Source organism: Canis lupus, chromosome X, assembly GCF_048164855.1.
Source record: "Canis lupus baileyi chromosome X, mCanLup2.hap1, whole genome shotgun sequence".
NCBI lineage: Eukaryota > Metazoa > Chordata > Mammalia > Carnivora > Canidae > Canis > Canis lupus.
Genome location: NC_132876.1, coordinates 92,348,818 through 92,375,114, shown reverse-complemented (window position 1 = coordinate 92,375,114; position 26,297 = coordinate 92,348,818). Strand labels below are relative to the sequence as shown.

Below are 26,297 nucleotides of genomic sequence, written 5' to 3'. Positions count from 1 at the left end.
GTTGGTGAGGATATGGAGAAAAAGGAACCTTCACACACTGTTCGTAGGAATACAAACTGAGGCAGCCACTGTGGAGAACAGTGTGGAGGTTCCTCAAAAAATAGAACTACCCTATGACCCAGTAATTGAACTACTGGGTATTTTCTCAAAGAATGTGAAAACGCTAATTTGAAAGGATATCTGCACCCCTATGTTTATTGAAGCATTATTTACAACGGCCAAATTATGGAACCAGCCCAGGTGTCCATCGATAGATGAATGCATAAAGCAGATATGGTATATATACAATAGAATATTACTCTTCCATCAAAAAGAATGACCTCTTGCATTTGCAACGTGGGTGAATCCAGAGACTATAATGCTAAGTGAAATAAGTCAGTAAGAAAAAGACACTATACGATTACACTTATATGTAGAGTTTAAGAAACAAATAAATGAACAAAGGGGGGAAAAACCCAAAAAACAGACTCTTAACTATAGAGAACAAATAGTTTCCAGAGTGGGGGTTGGGGGAAGGGAGATAGGAGAATGGGGATTAAGGGTACACTTATTTTGATAAGCACTGAGTAATGTATAGAATTGTTGAATCACTATATTGTGCACCTGAAACGAATATAACACTGCATGTTAACTAATTGGAATCAAAAACTTAATTTCAAAAAAGTCCTTGGGGAAGATTATCATCAAAAAAATAAAAATGCTAAAGACTCTTAACTCTGGGAAGCGAACTAGGGGTGGTGGAAGGGGAGGAGGGCGGGGGGTGGGGGTGAGTGGGTGATGGGCACTGAGGGGGACACTTGACGGGATGAGCCCTGGGTGTTATTCTGTATGTTGGTAAATTGAACACCAATAAAAATTATTTTATTAAAAAAATAAAAAAATAAAAAAAAATAAAAATGCAAATGATCATGAGGAGAAAAACCTTTTCCTTTTTCTTTTATATGTTTCCTGTCTTCCTACCTGGAAAATTGGGGAGACATAATAGTGGAAGTGCGACAGCTGTTGCATGTGACTATGAGGGTGAAAGCCACACACACCACATATGGTAAGGCAGGAAAATCAAAGGAGCATGGGCACTTGAAAAGAATATGGAGCCTCCCAATACCATGAATTGCCTATTCCTAGACTTTTTGTGTGTGAAAGCCACTGTTAAGAGGATTTTCTTGAGCTAGCAGCCACATGTAATCCTGATTAATAAATCCCTTCAATTTGTTAAAAAAATATGTAGCCTACGGGCCATATCCGACCTGCTGCGTGATTTTGTAAATTTTAATTGTAATCTAGCTATGTTCATTTGTTTTTATGTGGTCTGTAGCTGCTTTTGTACAACAACTACAAAGTTAAGTGGCTGTGACAGAGATCATAGAGCCCACACACCCCAAATAGTTACTATCAGGTTCTTTTTGGAATAATTTTCCAACCCCCAATGTAGGATACTTTACGGTACTTGTATAATATTTTAACTTATTTTTAAAAAATAAGCTAGTAAGGCATTTAATAGGTCATGGCTTGCTCTCACTACCTCATACCAGAGGATAGCTTAATAATCTCAAACTGGGTGTGTCTGCAATGGCTTTAAAAAATAAGTGGTGTGGGATCCCTGGGTGGCACAGCGGTTTGGTGCCTGCCTTTGGCCCAGGGCGCGATCCTGGAGACCCGGGATCGAATCCCACGTCGGGCTCCCGGTGCATGGAGCCTGCTTCTCCCTCTGCCTGTGTCTCTGCCTCTCTCTCTCTGTGTGTGTGTGACTATCATAAATAATTAAAAAAAAGCGGTGTGTAGTGGCAGTGTGGAAATGCAGCGTTGACTTTTTGGCTAACTGAAAGATTGTTCATTTCTACAAAGTTAATAGATACAGATGTGATCTTACCTGTAAAGATGCAACATGATGATATGTACAGTGAATGCCTAAGAATTTTGGATGTATGTACATGTCTGTATCTATTTAATAACTCTATTTGGAAAAACTGGGGCCTGTAGAATAACTGTAAGAATCATATAATAGATACTTATGTACCTTTGACCTAGATTCACCAATGTTTTACATTTTACTGAATTCTTCTTCTGTCTCTCTCAAGAATGAGGACATTCTTTTTTTTTATAGAACCACAGAATATTTATCAAATTCAGGAAATTTATCCTTGATAAAATATTATATATAGTCCATTTTCAAATTTCAGCAGTTGTCCTAATCTTGTCCTTTATAGCAGTGCATCCCAAATGTTAGCATGCATCAGAATTACCTGGCAGGCTTATTAAAACACAGATTCCTCCTGGACCCCATCCCTAGATATTCTGATACAGAAAATAAGGGGTGAGACTCCAGTATTTTCAGTGGTACAATGAGATTTGGTTGAAATGCTACCAGGTCTAAAGCATCCCCTGATACATCATCCACCACTCCCATCTTCAATCCAGGCTACTATCCAGGATCCCCCATTGCATGTAATATCCTGTTTCTTTAGTCTTCTTGAAGCTGGAACAGTTCCTCAGTCTTGCCTTTGTTTTTCAGGATGCTGACATTTTTATTTTTTAAAGATTTCGTTTATTTGAGAGAGACAGAGATAGCAAGAGAGAACATGATTAGAGAGGAGAGGGAGAAGCAAACTCCCCACTGAGCAGGGACCCAGGACCCTGGGATCATGACCTGAGTCCAAGGCAGATGCTTAGCTGACTGAGCCACCCAGGCTCCCCTATACTGACATTTTTAAAGAGAATATCCTCGTTTTTTTTCCTCCTGATATTTCAGCTTGGGTTTTTCCTGATGTTTTCTCATGATCAGACTTAGATAATGCAATTTGTGATAAAAAAGCTACAGATATGTTGATTAGTTTGTCCCCTTTGATGGTAATTAAACTTTGACCACTAGGTTAAGGTAGCATCTAGCTAATTTCTCCCTTGTAAAGGTACCTTTTAAATTTTGTAATAAATATGTAACTTTTGGAGAGATAGTTTAATTCTGTTCTCCAAAGACTTTTATCCAATTTACTTCTGATTTTTGCCTAAATTATCACTACGTTAAGTTGGTAAATATTGATCTTCTAATTCCACTATTTCCTCTATATTTATTGGTTTTCATTTTATAGTAAAAAGAACCTTTCCCTCCTTATCCCTTGTTTGCATTTTATGAAATCAGTATGAACTAATGATGTCTTATTTTATTTGATGAATTATAATCCTTTGTTTTCATTATTCATTTTTGATGCTCACATTGTCTCTGATTTGACTAGTGCTAGCTCCTATGTCCTCTTTAACATGGCTCCATCTATTTTTGACTATTCTAGAAATATGAATTACAAAGTATTTTTTATCAGTTTGTACATTTTATCTGTCATTAAATACTTGCTGTTCCCTTACTGTACTCTTTGGTGTCAAAAGGTATGCAAAGGCAATATAAGACATACCTTCTTACACCAAAGAATGAAAATCTCACTTAATGTAGTAGTACTAACATAAATAAAGCAATTAGAGACTAATTTAAGATGATACGTAATTCAATTTTAAGTTTATTATTTATTTCTAGTTTATTCTAAAGTTGATTCATACCTCTTATGATAGCAACACAACTCATCATGAAATAGGAAACAATCTTTAGTCTGTAAGTAAGGCTTATTCCTATGACACTATATAGGAGAAAGTCAATTATCAAGATACCTAAGATTTGTCTCTCTGCCTTCAGTGTATAAAATGCAAATTTTAATATAGTTAGACAATTTCGTGTTTGACAGTGTCACATATCACATCAATTTGTAGAATGCTGTCTGGTATAGTAGGTATTTGGCCAATTTTGTGGTTAGCTAGCTCCTTCATGCAATCAGTTTTATACATTCCAACTTTATATAGTACAATCAGCTAAGATTGTCTCACTGTATCCTCTATGTCTCTTACCTTCTCTTTTGTATTTTTCATCCTTTGGTCCCTCCGTGTTTTTTTTTTTTTCAGAATAGTTTCTTATGCTCTGTCTTCCAGAATACAAACTTACTCCCATTGTATCTGATAACACTCATCTATTGAATTCTTCATTTTGGCTATTGCTATTTTCTGTTCTAGAAATTCTTTTTCTTTTTCAAATATGCTATAGAACATAAAGTTTCCAGTTCTCTCCTGAAAATTTTAGTCTTTTATATTTTTAAACATCATAGTCATTTTAAGATCTGTATCTGATGTTAACTAGACTTACTATAATGATCATTTCACAAAATATACAAATATCAAATCCTTATGTTGTACACTGAAACTAACATAATGTTATATGTCAAGGATACTGCAATTAAAAAAAGGCAAAACAGTACAAGCAAGTCTGTGGCTTCCAAACCTACATCTTATGTAAAAAGCTGGGTGCCTCTCTCTAAATTCTAAGTTTGAATTCAGTTCTGTGCAGAAGGCATTTTACTTGACTGACTTGGAGAATGGATCCTCCTAGAGTCTAGCTCTAACTTTCACTTTCTAAAAAATTCCAGGGCTCTTTAGTAGATGATGCCAGTGTTCCTTAGAGTTAATGGTTAGAACAAAACTACACAACAGCATTTATATAGGAGGTCAAGGTAAATTGTTACTTGGAGAAGAAAAAGAACAATGGCAGGAGTTTTAAGTGAATTGAGTGTACATTAAAAGTTCAGTGCATATCTCGGGGTACCTGGGTGGCTCAGTAGTTGAGCATCTGCCTTTGGCTCAGGTCATGGTCCCGGGATCCTGGGATCTAGCCCCACATCAGGCTCTCTGCAGGGCGCCTGATTCTCCCTCTGCCTATGTCTCTGTCTTTCTCTCTGTGTCTCTCTCATGAATAAATAAAATCTTAAAAAAAGTTTTGTGCATATCTAATAAGGCTACAATTGATAGGTTGATAAAACATGTCAAGTGAGCCAATATATCAGAAAGACAAATTCTTCCCTGTCCTGAGGTATGATTGCAACATGGGCAAAGAGGGCCAAAGAGTCATAACATGAAACTATCACAGTGATAAATGATATCAAGGATGTTGTGTTACCTGGCAGTTCTTGCTTATTTCCAAGTGTGAAATGAGCAGTAATCCTAATGATAAACATTATTTTGATGAAGTGATTGATGATGTGTATTCTTTCTGGGTTGAAATAATAAGAGCATTTCAAGGCAACTTGTTTTTTTAAGACAAAGGAAATCATTCTTTTTTTTTAAATCATTCTTAAATATGACGTTTGTGGATTTTTTTATCTTTTGAAATTATCTAGATAAGATCTAGGTGTTCATTGTGTGGATCTAGGTAGATAGGATGATGATAAAATGCCATCAAAACTCCTACTCTTTTGCCAGTTACACAATGGGAAGAATAAAATACAGAAGATGGCTCAGAGCTAATTCAGATAAGCCCCCAAATTGTGTGGTTTCTTCAGTCATCATAGATGTCAAAGTAGTAGAGTACTGTTCTTCTAAAATAGAAGAATACTCAAGAAGTCGAGTCATGAGTACTAATTAGGGGAGAGTTGTAGAACATCATCACTTAAGTTTTCTTCCCTCCTTCTTTATCCATAACATCTAAGATGAAAACATTCTCTCTTTTCAACTGTCCCCCCCCTTCTAAAAAATACCTCTCTATCTGATAATTCTAAGATCTAAAGCTCCATGGCTCTGTTTCTGTTGTGTGATGTTTCTGCTGAATTTTACTCTTTAACAAGAGACTCAATTATTCCTGTTTGAGGATCCACAATTCTAACAGTGCTAAAAGAATTAGTTCTTTTCCTGGAAGAAAAATGTGTGTCAAGAATGGATGGTAGAATTCCAGTGGAGTAGGATTATACTTTATAAAATTGGAGTCAAACATAATGGTGAAGAGTGAAGGGGCTAGGTCCATGCTGTGTCCAGATCTCAGCTTCTTTACTTAATATTTGTTAAGCCTCAGTTTTCTTATCCTTAAAATGAAATATTAACAGTACTTATTTCATAGACTTGTCATAAGAAGTAAAAGAGATAATACATAGAAAGTATTCAGCCCAGAGCCTCGCAGGCACTCAATATATATTAGCTGTTATTATTCTTAGATATTCAGAGGAGAGTCTCAAGGTTTGCATGTAAGAAGTATTTGGGATGACATTGGACAATGTATTCATGTATTATTTAATTTATCCATCAGTTATTTTATTTGCTAGATAAACAAATATTTTTTGAAAGAAATAATTTGAGCAACTAGTAGAGAGGGTGAGCTGAATCTGAAAAGGAAGGGTGGAATCATAAAGAGACAAGAGTAAAGAGTGTATAGAGACAGCCAAGAAAAAGCTGAGAGTCATCCCGATTCACACATGGGACAATGGGAAGATCAACCTGGATGTACTGTTCCAGAGAAGAAGATAATCTACAGAAAAATGATGGGCAAATGTACGATCTTGTAATGGTCTGTAATTATCTTCAGTACATTGCCACTTCTGGGTCGTCATCTCCCCTTCCTCACTCAGTCCTGTGATATTAAGCTGATTATGTATACAATAATACAGCTATCACATATCAACTAAATGAATGGCCTTTTCCCCCTGTCGTAATAGTTAGTCCTTGAGTAATCTGAAAGGCTCAGTTCCATTAAAGTCTTTAGCTCGTGTGTCCTGTGTCTTTTATATACAATGATAAGAAGCTTTGAGAGCCATTTTATCTGAAGCTACTAAAGCAGTGATTCTCAAGCTTTAGCATGCTTTAGAACCGTGGTGAAGAGAGCCTGTTACAGGATATATTGCTGAGCCTCATTCTGAGAGATGTTGATTTCTTAGGTCTGGAATGGGTCCCCAGAATCTGCATTTCTAACAAGCTTCCAGGCGATGCTCTAGCTGCTGGTCCAGGGACTACACTGTGAGAGCCACTGTACTAATGACATCGAGTTATATCAAGTACTGAACTTGATAGAATTAGAGCATGTTTTCTTTAGGTAGAGTCATTTTCTAAAATCTATATTTAGTTGTGCCTCCTACCTATGGAAGTCATTTATTTGAAATAACTTATAGGAAAAAAAGCCCTTTTAATTTATATCTTATCTTAGCCATTCCCTTGCTGTAATTTTTATTTTGATTGTCTTGCTGTTAAGGTTAACTGTTTTGAGAGGCCTGAGCTACCAATTAAACTCCATTAGTGGTAAAAATTTTCTAATACTTCAGAGAGATCCCATTGCATTATTCATAAACCTGAATGGGTTGAGTGGGAGTTTTTCTACAAGTCATGTTTATAATAGGCCTTTTGTAAATGTAAGCATGGATTCTTTCATCAGTGCATTCTTGCTGTTCATAATGTGTCAACATTTTAAATAAAATACATATGCAAATTTTATGGCATTTTTCCTTTATGATCACATATCTCTTTAAAGGAAAATACATATCACCTCAGATTCCTGTTAATTTTACGTGCTTTCACCTCCTACCTAAATGAGTCACACCAAGACGTACATGCCACTTCTTCTGACAAGTACCTGAAACTTGAAGCAATTTTCACACATTCTGTCTTGCTCTGCCCTCACAGTTCTTGAATGCATTATGAGCAGGAGAGATTACTTTGACTGCTGAGAAGACTTATGGGGAGGTTTCACCACATGGCACCCTGCACAGCCACTCACCTCCAGTCTTCTCTGTCAGTTCTGTCCACTTCCCCATTGCTGCACCTCACTTTTCCTCTTTCCTCAAACAGAAGGCTTTTGGGGCACCTAGGTGGCTCAGTCGGTTAGACTTCCAACTCTTGATTTCAGCTCAGGTCACAATCTCAGGGTTGTGAGATCGAGTCCTCTTAGCATGGAACATGCTTAAGATTCTCTCCCTCTTCATCTCCCCCTGCTTCCACTCTGCCCAATCTGCTCATGTGCATGCTTGCTCGCTCTCTCGCTCACTCTCTCTCAAAAACAAAAAAACCAAAGGCTTTTATGTGTGGCAGACTTCTAAATGTTCGTAAGAACAGGGAAGAGAATAGTGACAGTATGGCCCAGTACCACAAATAACTTACAAGTGACTCTCATACCACTGTGTTCTCAATTCCTCAGCTATGGCCTCTCCTGGGGAATTTCTCCTTAGGCCTCCATATTGCTTATACCCAGGACCCTTCCTCCCCTTTTGTCCTGCTCTCATCCCTACTTCCCTTCTTGTGGGCTTCCCTCTCAGCCACCTTTATTTTTCTTAACTCTGTTTCACTGAGTCATTCAGCTCTCTTTTCTGGCTCTCAAACTTTGAGCAAGGGCTCTTATATTTCTCCATTAAAAACACTAGTCAGAATCCATCATCATAGTATTTTTCTTAACAAACAAGCTATCTACTTCTGTGGTGATTTGGCTCATTGCCCTAGAGAGGAATAAGTGGCTACAGTCAGTATTCTTTTCAGTATTGTTTTGTTTTTATTTCTGCCACTTTTGTTAAAGGAAAGACAATAGGGCTGCTTGCCACTGAGAGTATTTCTGTGAATTGTCACAAATTTGGAAAAGAAAACTAAGGTGAATTAGGAAGTACACTATTGGCTTCGAAGTCAGATTCCTGGTGCTAGCTCTGCCTCTCTTTGGCAGTGCAGTCTTTAACAAGGCACATAGTCTGTGTTTCTTCATTGGTAAATTGAAGGAGGTGGGTCAGTGTTCTTCAAGCTTAAGCTGAAACCTAAACACAAAACCAATTCGCAGTGGCGCCTACCAAAGCAGGGAAGGAGGCCAGACCCACCCCATTAATTCTTCCTCCTCCTTGGCCACTTCAGCTTCCTCCGCACGGTTCTGAAAACACTGATCTAGATGGTTTTCATCCACAATTGTTCCCTGCTTTTCTCATGTTTCTGAGCAGAATTCACAGTTTACTATAAATGCTTCTTGTAAGTAGAATGAGAATAGGTAGATAAAAGCCTGACAGAGAAATGCTCCATGGCCTGGCATAGCGGAGGAATTTTGGAGTTGTCTGATAGTCATGAGTTGTTTGTGGCCCTGGGCTAAGCTGTAGCCAAATCTCCTTTGTCCCCACCCCCTGTATTCACTGTGTTTAAAGCTAAGCCAGTCAGAAGTGTTGAATCACTATACTGTACACCTGAAACTAACATAACACTGTATGTTAACTGTACTGGAATTAAAATTTAGAAAATAAAAATTAAAAGTCTGTCACAGATCTGGCCTATTTAAGAAAAGATGTCCTTGTTGAAAAATATTTTTCTAGAAAAAGAGACAGGATTATTTTGATTGAAATTTGACCTTTGGTATTTGACAATAATTGATTAATATTTTATTGTCTGATGATCCCTGTGCAATCAACAATACACTTACAAAAACTCATTGTCTGATTGCTGTGGCTAAAACTTCCAGTAGTATGTTGAATAAAAGTGGTGAGAGTGGACATCTTTGTCTTGTTCTGACCTTTAGGGGAAAGCCCTTTGTTTTTCTCCATTGAGTTTGATGTATGCTGTTGAATTTTCACATATGGCCTTTATTATGTTGAGAAATGTTCCCCTAAACCTATTTTGTTGAGAGTTTTTATCCTGAATGGATATCGTACCTTGTTAAATGCTTTTTCTGCATCTATTGAGATGATCATAGGGTTTTTATCCTCTTATTAATGTGACATATCACATTGATTGGTTTTTAAATATAGAAACACCCTTGTATCCCTGGAATAAATCACACTTGATTGTGGTGAATGATTTTTAAATGCATTGGTGGATGCAGTTTGCTGATATTTTGAGGATTTTTGCATGTACATCAGAGATGTTGGCCTATAGTTCTCTTTTTTTGTAGTATCTTTTTCTGGTTTTTGTATCAGGGTAAGGGTGGCCTCATAGAATGAATCTGGAAGCTTACCTCCTTGTTTTTTTTTTTTTTTTTAAGAATAGTTTGAGAAGAGTAGGTATTAACTCTTTAAAAATTTGGTAGAAGGGTGCTTGGGTGACTCAGTCGGTTAAGCATCTGCCTTTTGCTCAGGTCATGATCCCAGGGTCCTGGGATTGAACCCCGTGTGGGACTCCCTGCTCAGTGGGGAATCTTCTTCTCCCTCCGCCTCTCCCCTCATTCATGCTCACTCCCTCTTTCTCTCTGTCTCTCAAGTGGATAAAAATCTTTTTAAAAAATTTAATAGAATTCACCTGTGAAGCTATATGGTCCTGGACTTTTTTGTTGGGAGCTTTTTGATTACTGGTTCGGTCTCCTTGCTGGTAATCAGTCTGTTCAAATTTTCTGTTTCTTCCTGTTTCAGTTTTGGTAGATTATATTTGCCATTTCTTCTAGATTGTATAATTTGTTAGCATATAATTTTTCATAATGTTCTCTTATAATCCTTTGTATTTCTGTGGCATCAGTTATTTCTCCTCCTTCATTTATGATTTTATTTATTTTAGTCCTCTGTGTTTTTAAGTTGATGAATCTGGTTAAAGGTTTGTCTATTTACCTGATCTTTTCAGAGAATTAGTTCCCGGTTTCATTGATGTGTTCCATTGGTTTTTTTTTAAGCCTCTACTATTACTTTTATTTCTACTCTAATCTTTATTATTTCCTTCCTTCTACTGGTTTTGGGTTTTGTTTGTTCTTTTTCTAGCTCCTTTAGGTGTAAGGTTAGGTTGAGATTTTTGTTTGTTTCTTGAGGTAGTCCTATACTACTATAATCTTCCCTTTTGGAACAGCTTTTGCTACCTGCCCAAAATTTTGGACCATTGTGTTATTTATTTTTGTCCATGTATTTAAAATTTTTTTCTTTGATTTCTTGATTGTCCCATTCATTGTTTAGTAGCTTATTATTTATTACCTATATATTTGTGTTCTTTCCAGATTTTTACCTTATGATTCATTTTTAGCTTCATACTATTGTGGTCAGAATAGATGCATGATATGACTTCAGTCTTTTTCATTTTGTTAAGGGTTGTTCTGTGGCCTTGGAACATGTGATCTGTTCCAGAGAATATTCCATGTGCACTTGAAAAGAATGTGTATTCTGCCAGTTTTAAATGGAATGTTCTGAATATATCTGTTAGGTCCATGTGGTCCAATATGTCATTGCAAGCCACTGTTTCTTTGTTGATTTTCTTTCTGGGTTATGTGTCCATTGATATAAGTGCAGTGTTAAAGTCCCCTACTGTTACTGTTTCACTGTCAGTATCTTCCTTTATATCTGTTACTGGTTGCATTGTATATTTAGGTGCTCACATATTGGGTGCACAAATATTTATATTTGCTATATCCTCTTGTTAGATTGTTTCCTTTATTATTATGCAGTATCTTTCTCTGTCTCTTATTTAGTCTTTGTTTTAAAGTCTATTTTGTCTGCTAAAAGTAGGGTAATTCTGTTTTTAAAAGAATTCTAAATTGGATATGAGTTATATGATTTTAAAAATTAGCATTTTAGTTCCTAGAGTCAGTTTGTTGAGTATTTCTAATTCAGGGGAAGTAATAGTATGATGCGGCTTTATTTTTGCCAACTATGTTAAAATTTCTTTCCCATAGATCAGATACCACCATTGTGATATCGTAGCCAGATTTCATAGTTTTCATCTTACTTTGCATTCCTGAGAAGGAAGATTCATTTCATTTCAGAGATTTATTTCTTCCCTATTAGCAGTGTAGGGAATAATCTGTCTTTATGAATACTCCCTAAAAGACTGGCAACCTTTCTCCATTTTACATACTCTTCTATTATTGACTGAGAGAGCAGGAAGGTGTTGGTTGTTGGTAAGGTGGTGGTACTGACCTAGCACCCTTCAGTAGCCCTGAAAGGGAAGAGGCTGGCCTCCACTGTTGTTGACTCACTGGTGGTTCAATAAACTTAGATTGTGCCTTCAACCTGTTCCCTTAAAATCCCATCTGCATCTTGTTATGGTATGTTTACATACTCTAACAGTAAACTAATTTTTACCCCCTGAGTTCACATCAAGAAACTTCTTTTTTAAAGATTTTATTTATTTATTCATGACAGACAGACAGAGAGACAGAGACACAGGCAGAGGGAGAAGCAGGCTCCATGCAGGGAGCCCAATGCGGGACTCAATCCCGGGTCTCCAGGATCATACCCTGGGCTGAAGGTGGCGCCAAACCGCTGGGCCATCAGGGCTGCCCAACGTCAAGAAACTTCTTATTGGGTATTTCATTTTGAGTTTTAGAAATTTAGGTACAGTATACTCATGAGTCAATGTGAGCTGGTTCAAAATAAAAGGAAATGACAAAATCAGAAGCATCAAAAATCATGGCTAGAATAAAACCACTGCTGGTATAAGTGCTAAGAACTACAAACAGGTTAAGATCAAATTCAGGGATATTGAGGATTAAAAAATCAAATAGTAAAATGCTTGAACCAGGGATTTACTTGAGGGATGACAGGCTGAGATGAAATGATTATTTCCAGAAAAGTTATATTAGTGGTAGCAGTACCTAATAATTGAATGCGGGAAAAATGTAACAAATTCAACCAGGAGAGTCCTTAACAGCCTCCGATTCTCTCTGATATTTGGGCCATTGCTCTCAGAAGACATAATAGGGAAGAATTACTTTTGTTAATAGAAAATTGATCTCTTCCCTCTTACTTCAAATGTTTCTGTCTCGGTCATTGTGACACAAGCTTTTCTGCTGAAAGTAGCTTTTTGTGTGTTGGAATTTTCTGATGGCTCTTTTTCTGCCCAGCCAGTCATCACTCTATTGCCCTGATCCTCCTTCTGTCCTGCTTCCCTCTTTCCTTCACTTCCCCCCTTATTTCACTGTCCCTTCCTTCTCCCTCCCTCTTTAGGGACTAAATTAGCTGTCTTCCTATTATATGACTCACCCCCCCTTTTATTTATTTATTTTTGTAATCTCTGGTCAGTTTTATTTGTGATTGCTTTGTGATTACTCTGTATGATAGGACATTTCTTCTTTCCTTCAGAAAGCTGCTTCCCTGTTTAATAGAAGTAAAAGGTGCATAGACTTGGCAGGCAAACTTTGGTGTAGATTCTGATTTTTCCATTTTGTAACCTCAATCAAGTTACTTCTGTGTTCTTTATTCCATTTCCTTACTATAAGTGAGGATCATAGCTACCTCCACAGAGTATTGTGATTAAATAAGATGAACTAGTTAATTGTTAACACTTCAACTTGAAAACTTTAATTTTCTTCTCTGTTTCCACTGCATCTTCCATTTATTTTTCTGATACTTGAAAAGATTTTCAAACTAGATCCAGGTACAAATCACCCAGTCAATTCAAGTCCAAATGCAGAGTTCCAGATTTCCTTCTCTATAGTTTCATTTTTTTTTTTCAACTGAGGGAACATTTCTTAAGGGGACAAGCCTTACTCTAAGAGGTTTCAGTTATCTTACTTTCTTGCACTTATTTAAATCCTGAGTAATTCCTCCCAATTTTATCCTATTATCAAGCAGTGTAAAGGACAATAATGATAGGGAAAAATCATATAATAGAGTAGTAAGGGTTAACAAGAACAAGAAGTGAAGTGCCTGGATGGCTCAGTTGGTTGAGTGTCTGCCTCTTGGTTTTGGCTCTCAGGTCATCATCTCAGGGTTGTGAGATTGAGCCCCAGTTGGGCTTCATGCTTAGTGGGGAATCTATTTGAGAGTCTCTCCTTCTCCCTCTCTCTCTGCCCCTCTCCCCACTTTCATTTTCTCTCTCTCTCTCTCCCTTCCTCCCTCCCTCTCTCAAATAAATAAATCTTTAAAAAAAACAAGCTGCTTTTGTTTACTACGAATATTAGTTGTTCTTCTGGAATTTTAGAGTCCAAGAGCATCACTGAAACTCATTCTCTGCATGAGCTTATTGTATCATTTTGACTAAATGCTGATTCCCCAGGTTTATCACTTTGCAGCCTGGCAATACTTTATAAAATACCTGTCTCCTTCTCAAATGCATACAGGAATCTTGATACTTTTTTCAGATTAAAATGCCCTATGAGGGCTGGGTGTGTTGGAGTTGTGAAGCATGAAGCTAATCCCTGTGGAATTCATTCATGATTTTCATGTTCTGTCTTCATTTGTTCCAGGAATATTTATTACATTTCTGAAGCAGAAGTAACATGAATAAGATAGCCTCTATCCACCCCAAATCCACAGGTGGATAGGAAAGACAGATTTTCAAGCTACCACAGCTTCAATTAGTTGTTACTGTTCCTTTTTCATATGTAAACCCTTAAGGTCTCTGTTTAGTCTCAAGCATATCATCTGATATGGGAGCCACATTTAGTTTGCTTCCTAGAAACCATTGCCAATTCATTTTTTCTCTGCCCCCCTCCACTATAGAGGCTGAAAAAGCCTCAGACTCACTTTCCTATTCTCCCTTGTCAGTGAAATATAGGGAAATTTTTCTGGGGCTCATGGAAAGTCTACCTTCTGATAAAAGGAACAAGGTACATGGAGAGAAAGATCTGTTTTGGTTTCATTTGTATCACATACCACATTCAGATATTTTCTTTGTATTGTGATGCTTGGATCTGGGAAAGCTACCTTGAAGTCGCAAAGCAACCAGCCAATGAAACAAATTCCATATGCTAAGTATGTTCAAACATAACAATAGAAAGAGCCTAGATATTTTTGGTGCCATAGGTAAGCCACCAAACCAACTTGATGCTGCTCTGCCTTAAGTTTTTTATTCTTATTGATTTTGTCATTGCTGGTATTGCTTATTTGCTGCCCAAAGCATTCCTAATTGATCAATCTGGAAAGAGTTACTTATGCCATTAACATTTCAGCCTTAATAATCTTAATTTCTCAGACCTTGTAAGGCCTGGGCAAAATAGGTACATTCTAATTGTGGTTGGGGGTAGAATATGAAAGACGCAAAATAAAAAATGGTCACCATGATGAAGGAAGGTTGTTGGGCACTAGGGAAGAAATAGTACCTTAACAAAGAAGAAAATAAAGGAATGCAGAGTACATATTTTGCCCTTATAATCGAATCTGGAGCAATCCTGAGTACAGCATTAAAAAAAGAATGATTTCACTCATGTGGAATTTAAGGAACAAAACAAATGAACAAAGAATACAAAAGAAGTAAATTGAAAAACCCCAGATTCTTAAATACAAAGACCAAACTAGGGGTTGCCAGAGGGGAAGGGGATAGGAAGATGGGTGTAAAATAGGTGATGGGGATTGAGAGTATACTTATCTTTTTTTAAAACTTTTTAAAATATCTTATTTATGAGAGAGAGAGAGAGAGAGAGAGAGAGGCAGAGACACAGGCAGAGGGAGAAGCAGGCTCCACGCAGGGAGCCCGATGTGGGACTCAATCCTGGGACTCCAGGATCATGCCCTGGGCTGAAGGTGGCGCTAAACCACTGAACCACCGGGGCTGCCCTTATCTTTTTTTTTTTTTTTTTTTAATGGATCAGTTATTTAATTAGGTTCTTTGTAAGAAATTTAGAGCAGCAGTTTGTGAGGGTAAACTCCATTTGTGAGCGAAAACCCAGAGCAGAGCTAGCCCTGTAGCTGAGGAGAACAGCTTTGATTTTTGGCAGGATTTGCAAGTCCACAGATTTCTGATCAACCTTGAACTGCTCTGTAATCTCTTACTTGTCCTTCTCTGTGTCAGAGATCCCACTTTCCTGTTGTCTGAGTTTACATAGTGTCGTCTTTTTAAAGTTAGCATCAGTGAGATGTTTGTGGATTTTCACACCCCTGACAGAATTTTTGTGGAGGTGGCAATGACAAATTTGTGTTGTATTCTACACAGAGGAACTCGATTGAGGGCCATAGGTTTGGTCACAGGTAGCAAGCCACTGCTCAGCCGCTTCAGGAAAACCAGCTGTTGCCTCTCTGGCCATTTCCAGTTTTCTCACATGCTAACTGCACTTTTTTTTTTTTTTTTTTTTTTTTGCTGTGGCTAAACAGCTTTCAAGGCACATCTTGAGAAGGATAAAACCTAGCCATTTTGTGAAGTTTAACCACTCAGGTTCCACTGATCTTGTCACCACCGACTGGTTTTGTGACAGTAGCAAGGACTTTCTACTTATTCTTTTCAATCCTGGATTTGGCTGCTGAATATTTCCTCTTGTATATAGCCTTTCTAGAATATATAGCCAATTGGGAATACCTGCCGATTTCTCTGACTAGGACAGGGTTTTGGCTATAGTGGGGCTTTCCTTTCTTTGGCATTTTAGCCTTGAGGATGCCCTTCTTAACCTTGCCACCAGTGTCAGCCTTCTTGGCTTCAGGTTTCTTCTCCTTAGCATCTGACATCTCAACTTTCTCACTGGCCACCTTGCAAGATGGGAAAGACGAAGAGTACACTTATCTTGATGAGCGCTGAGAAATGTATAGAATTCTTGAATCATTGTACACCTGAAACTAATATAGCACTTTATGTTAACTATATTGGAATAAAAATGGCAAGAAAACAAAAATATAGTGTTTAGTTTATAATTTATCCTTTGCTATTTAATGTCATGATTACATGTGAACTGTGGCAGATTTTTAATTCCACCCTGGATCCATCCTGTTGCATAGATGATAGTTTGAATGACTAAAGCATGGCAATCAATTTTATAACTGGTCTTAAGTACAGATCATTACAAAAGAATATCTGCTGTAAAAAAAATAAAAAATATGAGCAGTGATTTTTATTCCTTGCTATTGATTACTAATGATCTTAACTTTTTTATTTATTTATTTATTTATTTATTTATTTATTTATCTATCTATCTATCTATCTATCTATCTATCTATCTATCTATCTATCATAGTCACAGAGAGAGAGAGAGGCACAGAGACACAGGCAGAGGGAGAAGCAGGCTCCATGCACCGGGAGCCCGATGTGGGATTCGATCCTGGGTCTCCAGGATCGCGCCCTGGGCCAAAGGCAGACGCCAAACCGCTGCGCCACCCAGGGATCCCTGATCTTAACTTTTTAAAGTTTTTACGAAGTCTTCACTCAATGCCTATTTTAAATCTTTGAGGAATACCATTTTAATGAGTTTGGAACTTCAAATAAATTAGAACACTTCTCTCAGTAGATTGGGTTATATGTATCTTTCTCTTGCCCTTCATCCTTCTTTCTACTTAAATACTAGTTATGACTTTGGTCATCCTCTTGCTCTTGGATAAGTTATATGCTATTGTGACTTTCTGTTAGCACCTGTTCTACTCTATTTCTCACTTAGAGAAAACTTGACAAATGTCAATTTAAAGGATATCACTATATTCTATTTATGTATTTTAAGGAATGATTATTTGCTCAAAATATTTTCAGAGGAGCTGTTTTATGTAGGAAGATTTTCAAATGTCATTTGATAGCAAATTTGAATTACTGCATTGCAATCTAAATCCCAAGTAACTATGTGTATTGAGCTTATAAGTGCTGTTAAACATCTCAAATGAAGTGAGGTAGCCTCTGGGGATTTGTTCCAGGGTTTTCTCAAACTGGACTAGTTATGTGATTTGGGTGGAAGCTCCCCCCAGGTCCAGGGTCCCACAGTCTTCTGACTGTGCCCATGCAGCTGACCTGTCAGAAAATTCACAGTAACCCAAGCTAACATGCCTTCATAGGATTCATCCATGATGCTAACACTGTCATTTGGTACCAGGAAAGGTGACTTCTTGAATATTTCTTACCTCAAAAAGCAGAGCCTGGGCTTGCTTGCTTGCTTGCTTGCTTTTTTTAAGATTTTATTTATTTACTCATGAGAGACACACAGAGAGGGGGAGGGTAGAGACATAGGCAGAGGCAGAAGCAGGCTCCATGCAGGGAGCCTGACATGGGACTCGATCCCAGGTCTCCAGGATCACGCCCTGGGCTGAAGGCCGTGCTAAACCGCTGAGCCGCCCAGGCTGCCCGAGCCTGGGCTTTCTGTTCTGGCAGTAAGTGCAGTCCTGCTTTTGCCTTCAGGACCGCTGGGGCTCTTTCCAGTGACTTTGGGGGATTGAGTCTTTGGCCACTTCTGAGAGTCCTTGAACAGTCTCACCACCCTGCTTTACGTTGATCTACAAAAGCAGGAAGTCCTGGCTTCACAGAATCAAAAATTTCCCCTTCCAGAATTGGAAGCTGTCCTGGTATTTTCTGCACAAAGATGTAAACATGATTTCATGTTCCAGCGCTCCCTGCATCAAACATAATTCCATACAATGTGCTGGCACTGACATTGATGGGATACATGGAAGACAGGACCTTAAGCTACGTCTGCTGGTTTATATTTATATTTAGAATTCTGTTTATAACCAGGAGGTATGTAATGCTTTCCCATAAGAAATTCAGAGCAGTGTGTTGCCATTTCGGTGGCTCTAATAGTGATTGAAATTACCTTTTATGTGTGATGTGTATTCAGTTGGTCATTATAAAGAAGAGCCTACTTAATAATAGTTTTATTATAGAAGTTAATAATTTAACATGTACTGAATATCGATTTTTAACTAAATACTTTTTCTGAGAACTTTTTTTAGGATATGATAGTTCCATTATCAGTCCAGAGGCCTGAGAACCAGAACAGCAGACGGTGTAAATTCTAGTCCAAGTCCAAAGGCAGAAGAACCCTTATGTTCTACCTCAAAGACTGTCAGGCAGAGAGAAGGAATTCTTTCTTACTCAGTCTTTAATTCTATTCAGGCCTTCAAGAGATTGGATGTGGCCCACTCACATTGGGAAGGGCAGTCTGCTTTATTTAGCCTACCAGTTCAAATGTTAATCTCATTCAGAAACCCTGTCACACATTCACCCAGAATAATGTTTAACTACATATCTGGACACCCTGAGGCCCAGTCAAGTTAACACTTAAAATTAACCATCATGCAGGATTTGGTAATTGATTGGTAAAGGAAAGTGTGAAATCTAAGTGGGATCCCAAGTTTCTGAATGAGGGCAACTAGGTTGATCATATCACTATCTTGCCTTCATATTACTGATACCAGCTCTACTTAAAGAGACTAGATGAATAAATGGATTCATTTCAATGGTAGTTTTTTAATCATATGTATTAATAGCAAAAAAAAATTATATAATTTGAGGTTAGGAGAGAATATTAGAGGAGTGTTTTATTTTATTATTTTTAAAAGATTTTACTTATTTATTCATGAGAGACACAGAGAGAGAGGCAGCAGAGACACAGGCAGAGGGAGAAGTAGGCTCCATGCAGAGAGCCCAATGTGGGACTCGATCCCAGGTCTCCAGGATCACACCCTGGGCCAAAGGCAGTGCTAAACCACTGAGCTACCTGAGCTGCCCTAGAGGAGTGTTTTAATAAACATGGTTTATATATTTTATGTAAATATGTGTCAAGCTCTACCCTGGAGCAAGACTCTCAATTGAAACATGAGTAAGACAGTCTTCCCTCAAAAAGCCAGTAGGAAAGATAGATCAATAGGTCATTATACTGTGGGTAAGTACAAATTAATATGTATAGTATATTGTGGGAAACACAGAGGAGAAACACATGATCAGGGATAGATAAAGGGGCAAGGAATACTTTCCAGAAAGGTATTAGGAAACCATAAGCAATATTGCTGTAAATGCATATTGCAAGGTGGGAATGGGGAGTGATGAGTATAAGTAGGGGCCAGACAATGAATGTCTTGTTTAATATGTTAAATTTGTTCTGTAGGTGATGGAGACTCATTAAAGGGTTTTTAGGAAATGGGAGAAGATTTAAAATGGGCAGAAATGGTCAAAGTTCCATATAGGAAGATCTTTTGGTTGCTGTATGAATCACATACTTAGGACAGAATCAGACACAAGGATACCAGGTCAATTTATTGCAGTAGTTTAGAATCAGAGAGGTAAAGATTTGAACCAGAGATGTGTCAGCAGGAATAGAGACAGACTCTGGATTAAAGAAATGTTTAAAATATAGATTCCTGGGGTGCCTGAGTGGCTCAGTTGGCTAAATGTCTGCCTTTGGCTTAGATCACGATCCCCAGGTTCTGGGATCCAGCCCTGTCTTGGGCTTTCTGTTCAGTGGGGAATCTGTAAATAATCTTAAAAAAAAAAAAAAAACCCACAACTCCTCCCGCCCCCCATAGATTCATAAGACCCAAGTACTGTTGGAACGTGAAGGTCTGAGTGAGGCATAAGAATCAAGGATGACTTTAGATTCTTTTTTTAAAAAAGATTTATTTATTTATTCATGAGAGACAGAAAGAGAGAGAGAGGCACATACATAGGCAGAGGGAGAAGCAGGTTCCTCACAGGGAGCCCAATGTGGGACTCGGTCCTGGATCCCGGGATCACGCCCCAAGCTGAAGGCGGGCGCTAAACCACTGAGCCACCCAGGTGTCCCATGACTTTAGATTCTACCTCGGATTAATTCAGTACTATGATCTACGATAGGGAGGGGATGTGGTGTCAGTCTGCTAATGTTTCATAATAAATCACTCCAAAACCCAATGACTTAAAACAACAGTATTTATTCTCTTTCATTTTTCTGCCATTTGGTTGGGATTAATTGTTCTAGGCTGGACTTGTCTGAACTTGGACACAAGTGGCAGATTGGGTCTAGTTTTTGCTGACTCAGCTCCCTCCTTTCTTGGACCTATGGGTTAGCCAGAGAATGTTCTTTTAATGGCAAAGTCAGAAGCTCAAGAGCCCAAGTTCAATCACATAGTACATGTCAAACCCCTGCTTGTATATTTTATATATATATATATATATATATATATATATATATATATATATATTTCAAATAAAATAGTCTTAATTTAACCATCTCTTTTTAAAATTTAAATACAATTAATTAACATATAGTGTATTATTAGTTTCAAAGCTAGAGTTTAATGATTCATCAGATATATAACATGCAGTGCTCATTACATCAAGTGCCCTCTTTAATGCCCATCACCCAGTTACCCCCCCCTTCAGTTATATTTTTAAACATTCACTTGGTTAAAGCAACCTACATGGGTAAGCCCACAGTGAAGATGTAGGGAAGTATACACTATTTTTAGTGGAGGGAACTTCAACATCATGGCTCAGGCAATGGATAGAGAGAGAGGTGAAGAATTCGAGCTGAAAACTTAACACCGTGATGGCTATGTGGGTGGTGGATATGAGGACAGGACTGAAAGTTAGGGGACTGTTGCTCTACTTCAGAAATGATAGAGTTCAGGGCATGGGCACTAGAAAAGGGGAGGAGATGTTGAATTCGAGAAGCGTTCAAAGACGAGATGTTGTAACACAGAGGCCAGATTCAGGAAAAAGAGTCAAAGATGACTCTAGGCTTCTAGTTTGTCTGACTGAGATATAGGAGGAATAATGGTGAGTTCAGTTTAGAAAGCATGATCACATACTTTATCATTCAAATCAGGACAGTTTTGAAAATGTGAAAGATTGTTATTAATAATTATGCCATGGGGGTAAACCTGTCCTGAGACTGACCTCAGGAAAACTGGTTGATAGTCATTCTGAAGTAATCATGGTGAAATCTTTTTTTTTAAGATTTTATTTATTTATTCATGAGAGAGAGAGAGAGAAAGAGATACAGGCAGCGGGAGAAGCAGGCTCCATACAGGGTCGATCCTGATCCCGGTCCCCTGCTGCCCAAGGTGAGATCTTTTAGCATCAAATTGACACTTGAATGTGAAAGACCAGAGAGAGATCTGATGTGATGATAAAGACTTGGGAATCATCAGCACACAGTGGGAAGTTTGAAAGCTGGAGCCTAGTTGAAATCATCCAAAGAAGCATATGTAGAGCATAATGAATAGAATGAGAAGAGGAGGGAAGGTTAGAGTAGATGATGGATGGGGAGCGAGAACAAATAAGAGGTGGCTTATGCCAAAGAGGGGAATTTAAAGGATCAAATAATCATATCAGGTCAGGGTCAGAGCTGCCTTTGGGTCTGACTGAAACCAGGAATTTGAACATGGTCAAGTTTTTTTTCACTCAGACTCTATATAGATTTTTTTTTTTTTTTCCGGTCAGGCTAGGTGAGCCTTTGAGGCTAGAGCCAGAAGGAAAACAGTGTTGCCTTGATAGCTCAGAATACAAAATAATCTTGGAGGAAGGCTCTGATTGGCTGAGTATGAGTCACATGCTCATCCCTGTACCAATTAATGCAGCCGAATGCTATGGTTGGCAGTCCCACCATAACTGCAAAGAAAGGGAAATTTTGTTGTCAGAAGAATGGAGGAAGATGTACTGGGCAGAAAGAATCAACTGTTACCATCCACAGTGGAGATTGGAGAGTTTTATAGAGGCACAAAGTTCAAGGGAGCAGGAAGTCTTAAGAAAGAGGCATTAAGTACAACTTCAAATGCGGTAAGCATGTGCAAGAATCTAAAGACTGACCTAGTCCTATTGTATTTGACAATTGGGATTTATTATAGCAGTTGCAGGAGAGCAGTGGGGTAAAAGTCAGATTATTGCAATTTGAGAAGTGACCAGAAGGTGGGTTGGGCACAGAAGAGTGTAGACTAGCATTTCAGTAATTTAGTAAATGTGAAAAAGAACAAGCTGTACAGTAGATTGATGGCAGTGTATGAGTGTTTTAGACTTGTTTATAGGCTAAGGTTTAGGAATCGGTAAAACTGGAGAGATTGGAGTTAAGAACATGTTTGCTGGGACAGTGCTGGGGAGGAGGGATGAAGTCAAGCACAAAGAGATGAATAGATTAGATTTGAAAAGGAAGAAAGACATTTGATCCTAGTGAGGAGGTTCAGCTGAGACTGGACATGGAGGAGTTAAAGGAAGGGTGGTACATTGAGAGGAAGAGCCATCTTCTGTGAGGGAGAACATCAGGGCCTGAGTAGTGAGCTTGAGAACAGCCCTGGAAAATTCACTGAAGGCAGTGCCTGAAGGAACTGACCAAAGATGAGGCAAAGAGTTCATAGGCGATTCTGGGGCCTGGCTGATTTGTAGGCCATGAGTTTTTGTCTTATTACCAGTCTGTAGGGCTGTGTGATTTTCTCTAGTTGGCGGAGCTGTGGACCTGAAGAAGGCAGATTGAGCCAGAGTTGGAACTTTAATGAGATCACTTAAATGGAGACAAGATGTTCTCCTCAAGGAGACTTAACAGTTTTAGAGTCAAATACAAGGTTTTCAGAAGAAATAAATGAGAACAAGAAGAGAGCTTTTTTGTTGTTCTGGTGTTTTGTTTTGTCTACTGCATTATAGTTTATCTTTGCTTTGAATTTCTGTTGTGATGAAGAGTTTGTAATTCTCAGACTGTGGTGGAATAAACTGAACCTTAGCAGATGTTTCACAATTTGCAAAGCTGATTTCATGTAGTGGGTTTCATGTTGTGAGTTTCATGTTGTGTTATGTTTCGGATAACCTCTTCCTCCCCAGCCCCCACTACATACACACAAATGGGCATTAGAGCGACATTATGTGCAAAGCCCTCTCGGTCAGTATCACTGTGAAACTCTGAAGAGTTGATCAAGTCCATGTAACCAATTAAGTGTCAGGATATAACTTCAGGTTTCCAAGTTTCAAGTCATTATGCTATATAAGAAAAAGAGATTTATCAAAACTGTAACAAATAAACCTTTATTCAGCGATACTAAAAGTCTTAGAGGTCACTGAAACAAAGTCTTATCAATAGCTGGAAATATTTTATGGCATAGTATAAAGAACATGGAATCCCCTTATAACAAATGCAATATGAAATCCAGGACAAATGAGTCTTTCCCTATCTGAAATTGGGGTACAGTTTTTTCTTAAGTGCCTCACAGCATGGTCATGAAAAAAATCAAAGAGTATAACAAAACCTTTTAAAATAATAAATGAAATTATGATTTATTGAGTAATATTTTTTGTTGACATCATTTATATTCATTTGGCACCATAGCATAGATTATTTAGAAACTGTTGATTGCACCTTGGTCTCTTTCCAGGGAACTTGGAGGAATAGTATAATTTGGTTATCCATTATATGTAAATTTGTTTAAAAATACCAAAATTTTCCAGACTTCTTTTTTAATTTATGTAACAGATTTTAGCAGTCGCGAGACAAGGATTCAAAATATTTACTGTATTTGCAAAATTAGTGAGGTGGATGACTGGAATTATCTTCTACCACCATCTGTATCTCTTTATCCGAAAATAACATCTTTTACTTGTTCCTGTCCTTATTGTTAGGATTAAGAGATGCTGACCTCAAATTCTTTAAGGACAGGGGAGTTGTTCATGTCTTCTTAGTTGAGACTCACCTTTAGCCAGTAATTTCCTGACTAATCGGTGTAAGGAAGGGCTTAGATTTTAAGTAAGTGAATTTAGGATTACTTTTCCCCCCAAAGGATTCTATGAATTGGTTCAGTGGCTATTTCCTATCTGGGGACGTGAGTTCAAAGTCAGATTTTGTTAAGCTTACAACCTGAGCATTCATTTGCTCTGGAGCTTCTTGAGTATCACTGCAATGTGATTATGAGAAGAGGAGGAAACAAATGCAGAAGTTAGTTATTTACTTGTTACCTGTTTCTCACAGTGCACCATATTAAAAATGAATGCATACACAAGTTGCATTGATTCTCCCAAGCCAATTCTGCTCGTTGAACTGTGTGGGAGAGATATAAAATATGAATGTGTGGAATAATCTTATAATTCCAACTCAGACATGTTTTTAAATATATAGTCTCAGTTTAGGACCCATAAGAAGAAATTACATAATTGTAGCTAGAGAGCTCAGAGTTGCTGATTCCTGTTTATGCTCAGTATAATTTGGAATACCTTCCTAAAAATCTGTTCTTAAGTCATTTTAAATGGAATAGAGAAGTTTACTGTTAAAGTAAGTGGAGTGTGAAACTTTTTATAAAACAAATAATCACTTATATGTATGTCCAAATTTTCATAAATTAGGTGTTGTTAAATTAAGATTTTTTTTCATTTAGGGATGCCTGAGTGGCTCAGTGGCTGAGTGTCTGCCTTTGGCTCAGGGTGTGATCCTGGGGTCTGGGATCGAGTCCCACATCAGGCTCCCTGCATGGAGCCTGCTTCTCCCTCTGCCTATGTCTCTCCCTATCTCTCTCTGTGTGTCTCATGAATAAATAAATAAATAATCTTTTTTAAAAAGATTTTTTTCATTTAGATATGTAATTTTATCTTAAGGTGCATCTATTTTTGTTAGATTTGAATTGGAGAATTCCTTTTATTTTACCTAAAGAATGGTCCACTTTGTAAATTACAATGAAATAGTGCTCATAAATCCTTTGTTTTTAACAATGGGTTTTCATTTTTAGGACTATGTGGAAGGCTATTTACACTGATCTTATTCATAACCAGCTTTATGGTAATCTTAAATGCTGCTTTTTTTGAAGAATTGTATTATCTTAAAAGTTCAGTACCCTGAAATTTGCATTATTTAAGAAAATCAGACAATGGAATAGTTTCTTCAGACAGAACCCATAAATGATTGTTTTAAAAAAGCAGCTTCACTGAAGTGTACTTTACATACAATAAAATTCACCAATTTTAATTGTATAGTTGGATGAGTTTCAAGAAATGTGTACAATATTTAGTCATTACAAATGATATAGCACATGGCCATTACTTCAGAAAGGTCCTTCCTGCCAATTTGCAGTCAATCCTTTCCACCCCAGCCCCAGGTAACTACTGAGTTTCTTTTTTATGTCATAGTTTTGCCTTTTCTAGAACTTTATACATGGAATCACACTGTATGTGATCAATTGTGTCTGGCTTCTTTCACTTTATATACTTCTGAGATATATCCACATTGTTAGTTGTTTGTTCCTTTTCATTGCTGAGTGGTATTCTATTATATAGATCTATTACATTGCGTTTATCTATTCACCGTTTGATGGACGTTTAGGTTGTTTCCAGTTTGGGACTATTATCAATAAAGCTGTCATGATCATTGTAATACTGGTATTTCCATGGACATATATTTTCACTTCTCTTAGATAAATACCTCCTAGTGGGATTCTGTGCCTTATGGTACTGTGAGGTTTAGCATTAAAAGAAACAGTCCAGTTGTTTACCAATTGTACTGTTTTTAATTCACAGTAGCAAAGTATGAAAATTCAATTGCTAACATATGGTATGGTCAGTCTTTTTAATTTTAAGCATTCGTGTAGGTGTACGGTGGTTTCATGTTATGGTTATAATTTACTTTTCCATAATGAATAATGGTGTTAAACATGTTGCCTTGTGCTTATTGGCCATGCAAGCTTTGATAAAGCATTTGCTCAAACCTTTTGCCCATTTTTTTTCCTTTTGCCCATTTTAAAAAGTTGGTTGGTTTCTTACTATTGAGTTACAAGATTTTTAAAAAAAAAACATGTTTTATATATGAATCCCATATCTGCTAATTGTTTTATAAATATTTTCTTAGGAGTATCTTCTTATGACTAAAAATTTTAAATTTTGATGAGGTGCATTTTATTAATTTTTTTCCTTTGTGGTTCATGCTTTTTGTGCCATATGAACTCTTTGCCTAACCCCAAGTCAAAGATGTTCTTTTATATGTTTTTCTAGAAGTGTTATAATTTTAGCACTCATAT

General features: G+C 37.5%; 1 protein-coding gene and 2 pseudogenes across 2 annotated transcripts in view; 1 reads left to right on the top strand and 2 right to left on the bottom strand.

The window, feature by feature from the left end:
* Positions 1-26,297, top strand: part of SYTL5 (synaptotagmin like 5) — a 241,191-nt gene that overhangs the window by 34,913 nt on the left and 179,981 nt on the right. The window lies entirely within an intron of this gene.
* LOC140628544 (large ribosomal subunit protein eL6 pseudogene) lies at positions 15,279-16,943 on the bottom strand (annotated as a pseudogene).
* Positions 17,133-26,297, bottom strand: part of LOC140628543 (ectonucleoside triphosphate diphosphohydrolase 5-like) — a 43,185-nt pseudogene continuing 34,020 nt past the window's right edge.